We start from the raw sequence: 16,812 nt of genomic DNA, 5'->3' as shown, positions 1-16,812 counted from the left end.
CAATTTTAGAATCGAGCTTTCAATAGCAGATAGATTTCTGTGATCGGCTGGGTTACCACCAACTTTACTATTGCAACTGGCACAAGCCACATGCTCGCTTGGTATAGCAGAGCAAGCTATTACCGACTCTCCATTGTGATGTTTTTCTCTAAAAACATTTATGCGGGTTTCTGGTGTAACGAACCAGTTGTCTTTGCTCAGACCTGATTACATGATGTCATGTCAATTGTTTTTCTCTTCAAGTTGGAAATATATTCACGGTAGAATGTGCACAGCCCAGAAGAGCTGTTGTTATGGTGAAGGCCCGAAATGATCCGGGAATCTGTACAACTCGCGAGACGGTTGCACCTTCGACAAGACGGTGCCACACATTGCAAGCATAAGCTTGACAAGCTCACTACTAGCTTATATAGACCAAAGAATTAGCATGGCGCCAATTATGTTCAATCCCAAACGCTACACTAGCAGCTTATACAAACCAAAGAATCAGGATGCCGCCAATTATGTACAATCCTACACGGTCACCGGCAGCTTGTATACCAAAGATTCACGATGGCACCAATTATGTACAGCCCTACACCCAGACTGTATACGCCGGACAGCTGCACGCCCAAAACACTGCCTCGCCAGCTGCTGCCAATCAGTTGCTGAAGCTACCAGGACCTGTGAGCGCCCAAGGCAAGGCCAAATGCTCGGCTGAGGAGTGGTTCCGGCAGCAGCGACTTCGACGCTGGGTGTTGGTAAGAAGCAGTCGTATCAACAGTTCATGAGTTTAGGAGGGCCACCTGTGGCCATCTCCCAAGACGATTGTCTATGCATGGTGGTTACGATCATGTCCGGCACCTGGGAGTCCTCGACCTGGCGTCGTTGAGGCCTGCGATGGGGAGAAGGGTTGCAGATTGGGCAAGGGAATCTCTTGCAGCGATGTCCAACATCGGGGAAGCGCAGGATACCTGGAGATTTTGCGCGGAGCAGCGAGCCGTCAGTGGTCGCGAAGCAGCGAAAGATGTTGTCCATGTTGCATTCGGAGCACGACCAGCGGGGTGCTCCCAGGCAGCGGCCGTCAATTACCTCCATGTGGCGATGCGCCATGTGTGCAGCACACGAAAGGTGGGTGTGCTAAAGGTGGGCTAAAGGTCGGCGTAGAGGTTTTTCGCGATTCTCAAGATGAATGACAGAACTCCGTAAAGTCGGGGGCGCGGTCGGGGAGGATTGAGGAGTTCCAGAAGGCTCTGGGTGGTGGTGCGCTTCACGATGAACTGCAAAATTGTGAGGGCGTCTGTGGCTCGATCGTGAATTTATGCCTTGGCCGCCGAGATCGAGCGCTAGCAGCAGGAGCAGCTCCTCGCCAGTGCACGCGTCGGAGTTGGAGGCGTGGGTGCGCGGAAGCGCGGAGGCTTGCAACTTCTGGATGATCACGAGCTCTCCGTCGCCTTGTTTCTGCAGGCCGACGATAATTCAACCCTCGCAGAAGGACGTATCCCGATCGCTCAGTCAGATTGGGGGACGTTTGTCTGGCGGTCATCGGATGGATTGGGGGCGTGCTGATGTTTCGCGGCGATGATCGCAGCCGATCGATGGCTTGTGTGGACATTCGCGCAATCTTCATGGGCTTCCGCGACTGGAATGAGGTTTTTGGGGGAATGATTGTCGGCCAAGTCTGAAATTCTTGGAGGCGTGCCGACTCGTGCCTCCGCAGACAGTAGGGGTCTCCGCAGTCTGTACGGGTCTTTGTCAGTGATTGTGCCCAACTGCTGGAGCGGAGGTGCTAGGCTTGGAGGGCAGGTCGACGGTGTGGCAGCTGCCATCGACTCTGCGTTCCCTGGGACTTTGGACGTCTCCGTGTGGCGGAAGAAGCAGGCACGGGCCGTGGCCATGGCCCGGGTGCGGTGACGCAGGCGACGGTTGTGCGGTTGCAGACGCTCCGCCGTGCCGCCGCATCCGATGGCACGGCACCACAGGCTGATCAACCACCTGGTGGGGTCCCGAAGTCGGCGAGGGAATGATGGGGCCCGGAGGGACGGAGGAGATCCTCCTCGTGCATCGTCGCAAGCACTACCTTCTCTACATTTCTTGTTGTGAGTATATTTGTTTTTTTCGTTCTGGATTGCTTTATCTTATTTTGCTTTCATTTTCTGAGACATCCGAGGTGTACTCGCTGCTTAGAGCTCGCACTACTTTCGGTGACAGCAGTTGGAGGTATTGGGAGAATTATACTGTATAGTACACTAATCTCTTGTGTAGAATACTATCTACTCTATATTGACCTTACACCAAGAGTTGTGACTCTTGGTGTCATTGTGGTACACACAATATATATATATATATATATATATATATATTGTGTATCAATTGATCATATTAATAATAATGACGTTTTCAACATGGTATCAGAGCTATAGAAATATTCGATCCTCTGAATAAGCTTTGGTGAATGCTTTATTAAGAAAATAATTGCTGAAATTATAAAAATAGTTTATAATGAAAATAATATCAATACAATTCATTATAACAGTAAAGGTTGATGAAGAACTTGAAGTTCATCAAACCATGAAAAGCAATTCGAGACCTGAAAATGGCAACATACAAACCATAAGCAAAGATAAAATTGAATTGATCAAAAATAAATTTATAAGTAATTATAATTCAATTTTAAATTAAGAATATTGAAGATGACACAAAAAGTGGACATTAATCATGTTCCAAAATTTGATGGTCCATATTTTAACATATGGAAACATAGACTAACATTAGTTTTCAAGGCTGAAAAGTTATGGCCCATAGTAAGTGGTGAAGCACTCTTACTAGTGGAACCAACGGAAGCTGAAATTGTTGCCGGAATCCCAGTTTTATCTGCCATAAGAGTAGGGAGTATAAGCCCATGGGTAGACAAGAATATCTTGTCTTTAACTATAATTAATAATTGCCTAGAAAACAATATTGTTTCACATATACAATCTTGCACATCAGCAATTTTAGCATGGCAAGAATTAGTAAAAATATTTGAATCACATGATGCAATAACTAAGATGTATTTAAAAGACAAATTATACACCTTAAAAATGAGAGAAGGTGATAGTATTATTAAACACATACATACCTTTAGAGCACATATGGAACAATTGTTGGCAGTAAGATCAGCAGTTTCAGATGATGAAGCAATTCTCACTTTAATGAGAAATTTGCCTCTAAGTTATAGATCCTTCATTAGCTCCTTAAGAAGGCAACCTGAGATTACATTAAAATCCTTGATAACAGATTTGATCCAAGAAGAAACACTCATGAAAAACATGAATTTAACATCTAATAATAATTCAGCCTTGTATGTAGGTAAGAAATTTCAGAATAATAATAAGAAATCTCATTTTAATAAGAATTTCAGGAAGAGTTCACAAGGAGAGAGTAGTACCTCTTAACCACATGAAAAGAGTAATGGAGAGGGTTGATGCTCAAGAATGGCAACAAGCAATCAATGCTAAAATTACATCCTTAAATAAGAACAATACATGGCACATGACAAATTTACCTCCTAATAAAAAACTAATCAATTCAAAGTGGATTTTAAAAATCAAAACTAAAGCTGATGGAAGTATTGACAAATATAAAGCAAGGCTAGTTACTAGAAGATTCACCCAAGTTCAAAGTATTGATTATACAAAGACATACTCTTCTATAGTCAAACTTAATTCTATCAAAGTTCTTCTTGCTTTAACCACTCAATATAATCTGGAAATACATCAACTAGATGTTAAAACAGCTTTTTTAAATGGTTTTATAGAAGAAGACATCTATATGATTATTCTTGAAGGATTACCTTCTATATATACTAATAAGGTATGTAAATTAAATAAATCCCTATATGGTCTTAAATAATTATCTAGAGCATAGTATCAACGATTAGATCAATACTTAATCCTTCACAAATATCAACGTCTTGAATCAAATGCAAACATATACATAAAAAGAGAACATAATCAAGATTTTACCATAATTACAGTCTATGTTGATGACTGTATTCTTGTCAGCAACAAGCTTCCTTTAATTTAGCAAGTCAAAGACATTTTCCAACAAGAATTTGACATGTCCGATGAAGGAGAAATCCATTATACTTTAGGCAATGCCATATTAAGAAATTAAAAAGAAGGATGGATCATCCTCCATCAAGCCAAATATTTAATAAATAAACTTAATCCATTAAACATCCCAATTTAGCCAAGAATTTGTTTAAGTGATGAAGACCATATTACTTTATGTGATTACCCCTATTCTTAAGTTGTTGGCAGTTTAATGCATACCATTGTTAATTCTAGACCTAATTGTACTTATGCTATCAGCAGTTTAGTACAATATCTCTCTAAACTAGGACCTACACATATTCAAACTTTGAAAAAAACTATGAGATATATAAAAGGCATATTATCCTTTGGAATAAAATATCAACACTTACTTCAAGGTGATATTCTCCATGATTATTTTGATACTGACTAGGTAGGTGATAAGCACACTCATCGCTTCACCTCTGGCTTTCACTTCTTATTAATTATAGGAGTTATTTCTTGGGGCAGCAAGAAACAACAATCTGTTGCTTTCTCATCCACAGAATCAGATTATATGGTTTTAACAAAACTAACCACTGAAGCCATATAGTTGAGAAAATTATTACATGAACTTGGATTCCCTCAACATGCACCAACCATTATATACTCAGACAATCAAAGTGCAATTGCTCTTAGTGAGAATTCAAAATATCACTTTAGAAGGACACATGTGGACACACATTACCATTTCACAAGAGAAAAGATACTTGCCAAGGAAATTAAATTATAATATGTGTCAACAACACATATGATAGTAGATGTATTTACATAATTTTTTTCTAAAGAAAAATATTTTCAGTGCCTATCTCAACTAGGCATGTATCCTATTCCTCTCAATTCAAAATAAAAAACCTATTCTACAACAATTCAAGCAATGCTGGTCTACTCAAAATTACCAGACCTTCTATAACAACCATATTTTGATACATCATGGAGTGGAAAAATACATAGTAAGCCACCTCACTCCAAATCCATGAAATATCAAAATACATAGATTGATGTCAAAGGAGCAAGCAAGCTCGTCAAGGCTGATCTCACATTGGTTGGCAACTCCAGTGCAAGAACAAAGGCGGCAATAACATCCACGGAGCCCGCCACGACGAATCTCGTATTGATTGGTGACTCCACTGCAACAACGGAGCCCACCACAGTAGCAGCTGAGCTCGCAATGTTTGACTCTATCGAGCATGCCATAGTCAAATTCACATTGATGGTCGATCCCATTGATGTCTCATATGTATTTTTCATAATGGATGAACTTCCACAATAGATGAAATCCAATTTGAGGAAGAAGATTAATGTACTAGTGGGAGTATTGAAAGAATTATATTGTATAGTACACTAGTCTCATATGTAGAATACTATCTACTCTATATTGACCTTACACCAAGAGTTGTGACTCTTGGTGTCAGCGTGGTATACACAATATATATATTGTGGATCAATTGATCATATTAATAATGATGTTTTCAACAGGAGATCTTGCTCTCTGTGAGCTTGCTTGGGAGGATGCAATGAGTTTATCCCGACAATGAGCGGGACTGTTTAGCAGACATAATCCTAAACAAAATCGTTTATGTACACATCAAACAACTACATTGTAAACCAACATAAGTCATTTTTGATGTAGGAATACAAATACATTGAAGAGTTATGAGAACTTACTGAATGATTATAATTACTTCTTAGTCATAAGTTGTCTTGAGTGTTAACAATTCTAATCTCAACACTTTTCACTATGAAATTTACAAGACTCATTGGTATTTTTATTTAGCAATAAGAGTCACATAACTGTAGTATAGAGCCCAAGATGTACGGTGTTCTATAGTTTACCAACATCATATGTGTCACGGATATATGCATGTAAGCTAGTAATTATTTATATAAATAAGTAGAAGTAAATAAAAATAGATAAAAGTAAGTTAATTCTATAATATCTTTTAGAATTGTGACCTAGAAGTTCAATAGATACTACTTTGACTTTATAGGTGTCTTTAATTGACTTTTTGGATTAGAAACGTGGTCAATAAGTTAGCCATGTGCCACACATGTTATTAGCTTGAAGACCAAGCTAACTATGTAGCCTACACGTAGAAAAACTTGCCTTGTAAGTCAAGGCATGTGTTCTATAAAGTCAATACATATTGGAGGTCCTATAGAACATTGCCATGTAGACCCTATTTAGATAGTATATATAGAGACAAGAATGAAGCCTTCTTCATTCTTGTCAACTCCTTTCTTACTTCGAGTCTAGTTTCATGTGTCTCTAATTTTCTTATCTTTTGGCAATAGCCATTCTAGTTTTTTTTTAATCTACATATTGATTTATTTCTATATTATCATCTTTCTTTGAAAAAAGTCTCACTTTTTTATTTATTTTTATCAAGTTCTTGTCCTTTACAGATTAACAAGAGTACATTTACAATATTAGAGCTTTGTCTAATCTTGATTGATAGTGGTTTATTTCTTTCTCTTCATAAGACATGAGCATATTAGAAGTTATGGATTACCCTCTACTAAATTGATATTATCTTTAATTTTTCTTTGTTCTCAAGTCCTCTCTTCTATTTGTCTTGAGCGATATTAGACATCTTTTTTTCTAAATATTATCATGGCAGAGCTTGCTGAAATAAAGAGTGCAATGGCACAAATTCAAGAACAATTGAGGGAGTTAATGCTTGCGATGCATAAACTCAATTCACCACATCAAGGAACAATAAGATTGGCAGGAGGTGAAGATATAGTAATCATTGGAGCTGCTTCAACATTTGTATTAAATCATATCCCTTGTCATATAGTGGAACATCCTTCTAGTGTTAGAGAATCTAGAATTGCCCTACTTGAGAAGTTTGATGGCACTAGATCAAAGTTTAGAGGATTCATCAATCAAGTACACATAAGATTCAAATTCAACCTCAAAGCTATCTAACTCCAAAATCACAAGTTAGATTCATTGGTACGCTTCTTTCAGGTTCAACATTATCATGGTTTTCATCTTTTCTTGAATGACAAGATCTAATATTAGATAATCTGGAGGTTTTTTTGATGGAGTTTTGATCATGTATGGAAAACATGATGCAATTCGTGTTGCAACCAACAAGATCCATATTTTGTGATAAGGCAATCGATCAGTAACATTATACGCTTCATAGTTTTGACAACTTACAACTGATATCAAGTGAAATGATGTTATACTTGTTAGCCAATTTTTCTATGGATTACAATATGAGGTAAAAAAATTAATGCTCAATTTATCTGATTTTCAAACATTGAGCCAAGCAATTGACTTTGCTGTGAAGTACGACAATCGTCTTTTTGAATTTCAATCTGAGAATCGTATAAGTCGACCTCAATATTATTGTAATTCAATGGCAACACCAACATCTCTTTAATACATACATTCAAAAGTAGAGGATATGCAAATTGATGCGATATATTTTAAACCTCTTATTGAGCAAAAAAATACTTGTTATTGTTAGGAAGGATTGTGCTTATATTGTAGAAAACTTAAGCACATTGCTGAACATTACCCAAAAAAGCAACGCAACCATAAAATGAAAAGTATGGCTATCAAAGAAGATAGTATGTTAAAAAACGAGTTTGTCTAGCTACAATAGGAACTATGCGGCTAGAACCTTGTACAATACCTAGTGAAGGTCATATTCTCTCCTCAGAACCCTCTCCTTGTTTTATAATAAATGTTATTCTAGGACCTAAACATCACAAAGCCTCTACCTTGTTAGATTCAGGAGCTTGAGCATATTTCTTAGATGAAAAATTTGTTAAAAGACATAGCATACTTTTAATGAAGAAAACTAAACCTGTTCATGTAGAAGTCATAGATGGTCATCTGTTGTTTTCAGCAGATATTACTCATGAAATCCTTCCTATAAAAGTAACAACTAATGGTCATAGTAGCTTTGTAATATTTAATATTATTAGATCTCTTTCTAATCCAATCATTTTAGGTTTATCATGGCTAGAAAAATATAATCCTAAAATAGATTGAACTTCTCATAATCTTGAATTTTCTGAAAGTATAACTAAGAGCGTAGTTAATCAAGTAAAAAGTCATAAGTCTATTACAATTAAACCTATATTTGTAGGTGCAAGAACTTTCTTGCATGCTGCAAAAGAAGGATCACCTTGTGTCATTTATGCCACACCTGTTTCTAGTGGTGGAAAAACTTTAAGTGGTGTTTTTATTTATATAAGTGGAACATATGATAAACTTCACCCAATAGCTTTTTATTCCAAAAAAATTTTGGCAGCTGAGATCAATTATGAGATCCACAAGAAAGAACTTCTTGTAATTGTAGATTCGTTTTAAGAATGGAGCCATTATCTAGAAGGTGCTTCTAGCCTAATCACCGTATATACAAATTACAAGAATCTTCAATATTTTATGTCAGCAAGTATTTTAAATTATTATCAAGCCTATTCAAGTATGTCTTTGTCAAGATTTGAATTCAAGATCACTTATCGACTAAGAAAATAACAAGGTTTATTAGATGCATTCTCTAAACAATCTTATCTTACACCAAAGGAAGGAGATGCTACTTTCGATCAATAATGGACAATTCTCTTGAAGCCATAGCATCTTCATCTTTGAGCAATGAAATCAACACTAATTGTTGATTCAACTTTCATTAAGCAGATTCAGTCAAGTATGTCTTTTGATCCTCTTATTCGTGATATTAAGAGAAATCCTTCAAAGTTTCATGATACTTTTAAGTTTGAATTCAAGAACAATCTACTATATTTTGAGGGATGCTTATATATTCCAAAAGGTGAACCTCGATTACGTGTTCTTCAAGCTCATCATGACTTTCTAGTAGCAACATATTTTGGGTATAATAAAACTTTGGAACTAATATCTAAAGACTTTTGGTGGTCTCAAATGTGGAAAGCAGTTAAAGATTTTGTACAATCTTGTGATATTTGCTTAAGATCAAAAACTCCTTGTCATCCACCTTACGCACTTCTTCATCCATTATCCATTCCAAAACAACTATGGTCTTCTGTTTCTATGGATTTCATCACTGATCTTCCAATCTCAGGTTTTTATCATTCTATATTTATGATAGTAGATCGTTCTATCAAGATGGCACATTTTGTACCATGTACAAAATCCATCACAAGTGAAGAAACAACTAAGTTCTTTCTTGACAATATCTATCAATATCATGGATTATCCAAGAATATTATATCAGATAGGAGAATTCAGTTTGTATCAAGATTTTGACAGACTCTTTTTCAAGATTTTAAAAGTAGATATAAAACTATCTTTGGCATTCCATACTCAAACTCATGGACAAACGAAGCATGTTAATCAAGTTTTAGAGCAGTATTTAAGATGTACCATCAATTACCAATAAGATGATTGGACAACTCTTTTACCATTGGCAGAGTTTGTTTGCAATAACATGATACATTCTTCTACAAAACAAACATCTTTCTTTGTCAATTATGATTATCATCCACGACTTGATACTTTTGACTTTTCAAAAGTTAATAATCATGGAGCAAAAGATTTGGCAATTCATTTGCCAGAGCTACATGCAATAATGAAGGTGCAGTTAAAAGAAGCCCAAAAATAACAAAAGATCAATACTAATGTCTATCAAAAGGAGCAACCACCATTCCACATGGGTGACAAAATACGGTTACTTCATCGCAATATTAAGACCACTTGTTCTTGTAACAAGTTGGACTATCGAAGGCTTGGACCATTTTCTATTTCTACACAAATCAATCTAGTTGCATATTGTTTACACCTACCGGAGTGAATGAAAATCCATCTAATATTCCACGTGTCTCTTCTTGAACCATACAAGACAATGGACATACCAGGAAGAAGATAAGCTCCACCTCTTCCTATAGAAGTGGACAATAATGAAGAGTTCAAACTTGAAGAAGTCTTAGGTTCAAAGCGGCGCCAAAATAAATTAGAATATGTTATCCATTGGCATGGATATGATATTAGTGAATACACATGGGAGCCAATAAAGAATCTTACAAATGGAGCAAAGACGATGGAGGCTTTTCATCAACAACATCTATCAAAATCAAGATGAAAACCTTCCTTATAAAAGAAACAAGATCTAAGAAAGATAACATTTTACTTTTAATCCTTGTTTGTAGCTTCTTTATAGTTGTAACTCTAAGGAGATGGAGAATCAATAACTAGAAGATTTGACTCAAGAGCCTTCATTTGCTGACCTACTGGATGAAACACTATGATTGTCACAACCTTCAAGATGATGTAATCGAGATGAAGATCTTCAAGAATGACATGTTCTTCCTTGAATAGATGGCAAGATAAAAACGTGTTCGATATCACGACCTTGGAAAGGAGTCCCGATGTTTGATGATTTTACAAGAGGTAGGAACAACTCTTGACAATGTTTCAAATGTTTTATCTGAAGGAAGTTTTGAAGGCCTTAACAACGATCAAATAACTAAGTGGTCTTCTTGCCCTAGTATAGGATACTATCAATGATTTAGAGGCCCTATCAGTCATCTTCAAAGAGAACAAAGATGAGAATATATAGCGAATACAATTTGTCACATCATAGATTTTCTCAACATATGATGACCGCTCTTCATAGAACTTGTCTCTAAAAAGGGAGGTAATGTCACGGACATATGCATGTAAGCCAATAATTACATATATAAATAGAAAGAGATAAGTAAAAATAGGTAAAAATAAGTTAATTCTATAATATCTTATATGGAAGCTTCTTAGAAGCTTAAAAGATACTACTTTTACTTTATAAGTGTCTTTAATTGACTTTTTGGATTAGAAACGTGGTCAACAAGTTGGCCATGTGCCACACATATTGTTAGCTTGAAGACCAAGCTAACTATGTAGCCCACACATAAAAAAACTTGTCTTGTAAGTCAAGGCATGTATTCTACAAAGTCAACACATATTGAAGGTCCTATAGAATATTGCCACGTAGATCCTATTTAGATAATATATATAGAGACAAGAGTGAAGCCCTCTTCACTCTTGTCAAATCCTTTCTTGCTTCGAGTCTAGTTTCAAGAGTTTCTAGTTTTCTTGTCTTTTTGCAATAGCCACTCCAATTTTTTTCATAATATACATGTTGAGTTATTTCTATTTTGTCATCTTTCTTTAAGGAAAGTCTCACTTGTTTATTTTTTTTTATCAAGTTCTTGTCCTTGATAATATGTCATTGTAGTACAACTTTACTTCATGATCACTCATGCACTTAAGTAGATCAACAGCTTGGGATTAAATACAATTGGTGTGGATTCTAGAAAATTCTAGTAATATATGGCGAAAGAAATTGTCTGATTTATTCAAGCACCAAAAATTCTATCAAAACCAAGCTAGCCTTGGTACGTCTCCAGCACATACTCCTCATCGATTTCTGCCCATCGATACAGCTATTTGCTTCACACATTCATGACAGGTCTTAGATTTTTTTTTTTTTTTTTTTTTTTTTTTTGGTAGAATTTAGTTTATTAGATTCAATAAATTTATATCTAATTAATTTAGGAAAATAAATAAAAATATATATTTTATATAAATTAATATACATATTTAATATACATATGTAAAAATATGACTTTAAAATAGAAAAAAATATTTGGTATTAGTTCAAAATTAATTTATTTTTTGATAAAATTTAATCAATTCTTATTTAGATTATGAAACAAAAAATTATATAAAAAAATCTTTTAATAAAATTAAAAAGATAAGACAAATAATATATAATTTAAAATATGATATTTTTTATAGATGATAAATTATTCTTAGATATATTTTTTAAAAATTAAATGTGCATCAATATATATATATATATATATATATATATATTGATTTAATTATGTGAAAGAAATGGTTTTTAGATAGAAACTCACTTCTATGCCTTTTATGAGAATTAGAAAAAAAAATATCATATTCATACTCTTGAAATATATTGAAATATCAAGAATATTCTTGTATTCTTGATAATAGAAAATTAACCCTTTACTTTTGTTATAATATCAAATCTATCTTTCAATCTAATAAGATATCACAACTATTTTTTTTTTAAGTGCAAGTGAAGCTCAATTTGTGTGTTGTAAAGAAATTAGTGGGCCTTCTTCATCAACTTGAGATTTATGTCTCTAAGAATTTTATTCAAAAGAACAACAAATCATACGTACATGTGATTTTTATAGCTTCTAATATACCTATCAACTATTTTATTTAACTCAAGCCACAATACATATTCAACATAATATCTTAGCTTTACACTTTGACATTTCAACAAGAATTTCACTTTGTCTCACTAATTGTCAAGGACAAGAACTCGATGAAAAAATAATTCAGACAAGTGAGCCTTCACTCAAAGAGAGATAACAAAATATATATAAACAAGTATATATATTGAAAGAGAAACTCGAATGGCTATTGCCAAAAGACAAGAAAACTAGAGACCCTTGAAACTAGACTAGAAACAAGAAAAGAATTGACAAGAGTGAAGAAGCCTTCACTCTTGTCTCTATATATACTATCTAACTAGGGGCTACATGGCGACGTTCTATAGGACCTCCAATATATGTTGACTTTGTAGGACACATGCCTTGACTTACAAGGCAAGTTTTTCTACGTGTGGGCCACATAGTTAGCTTGATCTTCAAGCTAACAACATGTGTGGCACATGGCCAACTTGTTGACCACGTTTCTAATCCAAAAAGTCAATTAAAGACACCTATGAAGTCAAAGCAGCGTCTATGAAGCTTCTAGAAAGCTTCCATATTAAATACTATAGAATTAACTTACTTTTACCTACTTTTACTTACTTCTACCGATTTGTATATATAATTACTAACTTACATGATTATGTCCGTGACATTACCCTCCCCTCTAGGGACGAGTTCCACGAGGAGCGGTCATCATATGTTGAGGAAATCTATGATGCGACAAATTGTATTCGTCACATATTCTGATCTTTGTTCTCTTCAAAGATGATTGATAGGGCCTCTCAACCATTGGTAGTGTCCCATACCAGGGCGGGAAGACCACCCAGTTATTTGATTATTATTGAGGCCTTCATAACTTCCTTCGAATAGAATATTTGTAACACCATCAGGAGTTGTTCCTACCTCTAATACAATCACCAAACATCGGGAGTCCCTTCCTAAATCATGATACCAAACGTGTTGTATCTCGCCATCTATTTGAGGAAGAACATGTCGTTCTTGAAGATCTTCATCTTGATTGCGTCATCTTGAAGGTTGTGACAATCGTAATGTCTCGTCCGGTAGGTCAGTAAATGAAGGCTCTTGAGTTGAATGCACTAGTTGTTGGTTCTCCATCTCTTGAGCGTCACTACTACAAAGAAGCTACGAAGAAGAATTGAAAGTAGAATGTTATCTTGTCTAGATGTTGTTTCTTTTATAAAGAAGGTTTTCATCTTGATTTTGATAGATGTCATCGATGAAAAGCCTCCATCGTCTTTGTTGCATTTACAAGATTCTTTATTGGCTCCCATGTGTGTTCACTAATACCATATCCGTACCAATGGATAAGATAATCTAATTTATTTTGGCGCCGCCTTGAATCTAAGACTTCTTCTACTTCAAACTCTTCATTATTGTCCACTTCTATAGGAGGAGGTGGAGCTTGTCATCTTCTTAGTATATCCACTGTCTTGTATGTTTCAAGAAGAGACACGTGGAATACTAGATGGATTTTCATTGACTCCAGTAGATGTAAACGATATGCAACTGGATTAATTTGTACAGAAATAGAAAATGGTTCCAGCCTTCGATAGTCCAACTTGTCACAAGGACAAGTGGTCTTGATATTGCGACGAAGTAGTCATACCTTATCACCCAAGACGAATGATGGTTGTTCCTTTCGATAGACATCCGCATTGACCTTTTGTTGTTCTTGAGGCTCTTTTAACTGTGCCTTCATCATTGCATGTAGCTCTGATAAATGAATTGCCAAATCTTTCGCAACAGGATTATCAACTTTTGAAAAGTCAAAAGTATCAAGTCCTGGATGATAACCATAATTAGTAAAGAAAGATGTTTGTTTTGTAGAAGAATGTATCATATTATTGTAAGCAAACTCTGCCAATGGCAAAAGAGTTGTCCAATCATCTTGTTGGTAATTAATGGTACATCTTATATATTGCTCCAAAACTTGATTAACATGCTGCGTTTGTCCATCAGTTTGAGGATCGAATGCCGAAGATAGTTTTATATCTACTTTAAGAATCTTGAAAAGAGACTGCCAAAAACTTGATACAAATTGAGTTCCCCTATCTGATATAATATCCTTGGGTAATCCATGATAGCGATAGATATTTTCAAGAAAGAGCTTAGCTGTTTCTTCACCTGTGATAGATTTTGTACATGGTACAAAATGTGCCATCTTGGTAAAATGATCTACTATCACGAATATAGAGCCATAAGAACCTGAGATTAGAAGATCCGTGATGAAGTCCATAGAAACAAAAGACCATGGTTGTTCTGGAATGGGTTATGGCTGAAAAAGTCCAAAAGGTCGATGACGAGGAGTTTTCGATCTTGAGCAAACATCACATGATTGTACAAAATCTTTAACTACCTTCCATATTTGAGGCCACCAAAAATCCCTAGATATCAACTCCAAAGTCTTATTATATCCAAAATGTCCTATTGCTGGGAAGTCGTGACGAGCTTGAAAAACACGTAAACGTGCTTCTCCTTTTGGAACATATAGGCGTCCTTCAAAATAGAGTAGGTTGTTCTTAAATTCAAATTTAGAGGGATCATGAGATTTAGAAGAATTATTCTTGATATCATGAACAAGAAGGTCTGAAGACATACTTAACTGGACTTGCTTAAGAAAAGTTAAATCAATAGTCAATGTTGATTTTATTGCTCGAAGATGAAATTGTTGTGGCTTCAAGAGAACCGTTTTTTGTTGCTCAAAAGCTACATCTCTTTCTTTTGGTGCAAGATAAGAACGTCTAGACAAGGCATCGAACAAACCTTGTTGTTTTCTTGACCCATAAGTGATGATGAACTCAAATCTTGATAAAGACATGCTCTAACGAGCTTGGCAATGATTTAATATGCGTGTTGACATAAAATATTCGAGGTTCTTGTGATTTGTATATACAGTGACTAGATTGGAAGCGCCTTGTAGATAATGACATCATTCTTGAAAAGAATCCACAATTGCAAGAAGTTCTTTGTTGTGGATCTCATAATTAATTTATGCTACTGAGAATTTTCTTGAATGAAAGGCTACTGGATGAAGTTTGTCATCTGTTCCTATTTATGATAAAACCACATCCAAAGCAAAGTCCGATGCATCTGTTTCCATAAAGAATGCTTTGGAAAAATCAACACAATACAAGATTGGTGCAGAAACAAATGCTGTCTTCAAAGATTCAAAAGCAACTTCGACTTCTTGATTCCATTGGAGTTTGTCTTTACAAGTCAAACGTGTAAGTGGAGCTGCAACTCGAGAGAAGTCTTTGATGAAGATCCGATAGTAGTTGGCAAATCCCAAAAAATATTAGATATTTTTTACCGTTTTTGGAATCTTCTAGTCTATAATAGTTTGAACTTTCTTAGGATCCATCATAAGTCCATCATTTGAAATGATGTAACCTAAGAAATCGACTTGAGTAGTGTGGAATACATACTTTTCTATCTTGGCATAGAGTCTTGTATCTCTTAATTTTTGTAACACACGACGAACATGAAGTTCATGTTCTTTTGGATTCTTAGAATAGATCAAGATGTCGTCTAGATAACAGACTACAAAATCATCTAAAAACTCTCAAAAAACATCATTCATTAGATGTTGAAAAGCTGCTGATGCATTTGTAAGTCCAAAAGGCATGACGTTGTATTCAAAATGTCCATACTTAGTTCAAAACGGAGTCTTCCATTCATCTCCTTCTTTGATGCATACTAGATTGTATGCTCCCCGAAGATCTATTTTTGTATAGATCTTAGCTTGATTCAGCTGATCAAGAAGTCCAGATATTAAAGGTAATGGATACTTGTTCTTGATGGTAATCTTATTGAGTCCTCGATAATCAACACACATCTGCAATGATCCATCTTTTTTTCTTCACAAATAGAATTGGAACTCCTGCCGGAGATTTAAAATGGCGTATGAAATTTTTGGCTAGATTTTCTTCAATATACTCCTTGAGTTCAACCAACTCATTTTGTGATAAACTGTAGATTGGTCCGAATGGCGGTTGTGCTCCTTCTTGAAGGTCAATTGAACAATCATAGGGATGATGTTCCGGGAGTGTATATACATTTTGTTTTCAAATACATCTTGAAATTCTTGATATTGGCTTGGAATACCACTTGAAGTCTTTTCACTAGTAGAAACGGGTGTGGCATAAATAATATATGAAGATTCTTTCATAGCAACATGTAAGAAAGTTTTTACACCTATAAATACGGGTTTAATTGAACTGGACTTATGACTCTCTATTTGATTAACTACACTGTTAATTATACTTTTAGAAAAAGTAAGAGTTCGAGAAATCCAATCTATTTGAGGGTTGTATTTTTCTAACCATGATAAATCTGAAATGATTGGATTAGAGAGAGATCTAATAATATTAAATACTACAAAATTATTATGACCATTGATTATTACTTTTATAGGAAGAGTTTCGTGAGTAATATCTCCAGAAGACAATGGACGACCATCTATGACTTCTACATG

General features: G+C 35.3%; 1 long non-coding RNA gene across 1 annotated transcript; it reads left to right on the top strand.

The window, feature by feature from the left end:
- The first annotated feature begins 2,508 nt into the window (after nt 1-2,508).
- On the top strand, nt 2,509-5,572 carry LOC141044743 (uncharacterized). Its single transcript, XR_012216417.2, has 2 exons — nt 2,509-5,047; nt 5,154-5,572. It is a non-coding gene; the product is annotated as an uncharacterized LOC141044743 (long non-coding RNA).
- Nucleotides 5,573-16,812: the final 11,240 nt, after the last annotated feature.

This window comes from Physcomitrium patens, chromosome 22, assembly GCF_059467195.1.
Source record: "Physcomitrium patens ecotype Gransden chromosome 22, ASM5946719v1, whole genome shotgun sequence".
Lineage (NCBI taxonomy): Eukaryota > Viridiplantae > Streptophyta > Bryopsida > Funariales > Funariaceae > Physcomitrium > Physcomitrium patens.
Note: the sequence above shows the minus strand (reverse complement) of the source record. Positions and strands in the feature narration are given on the sequence as shown.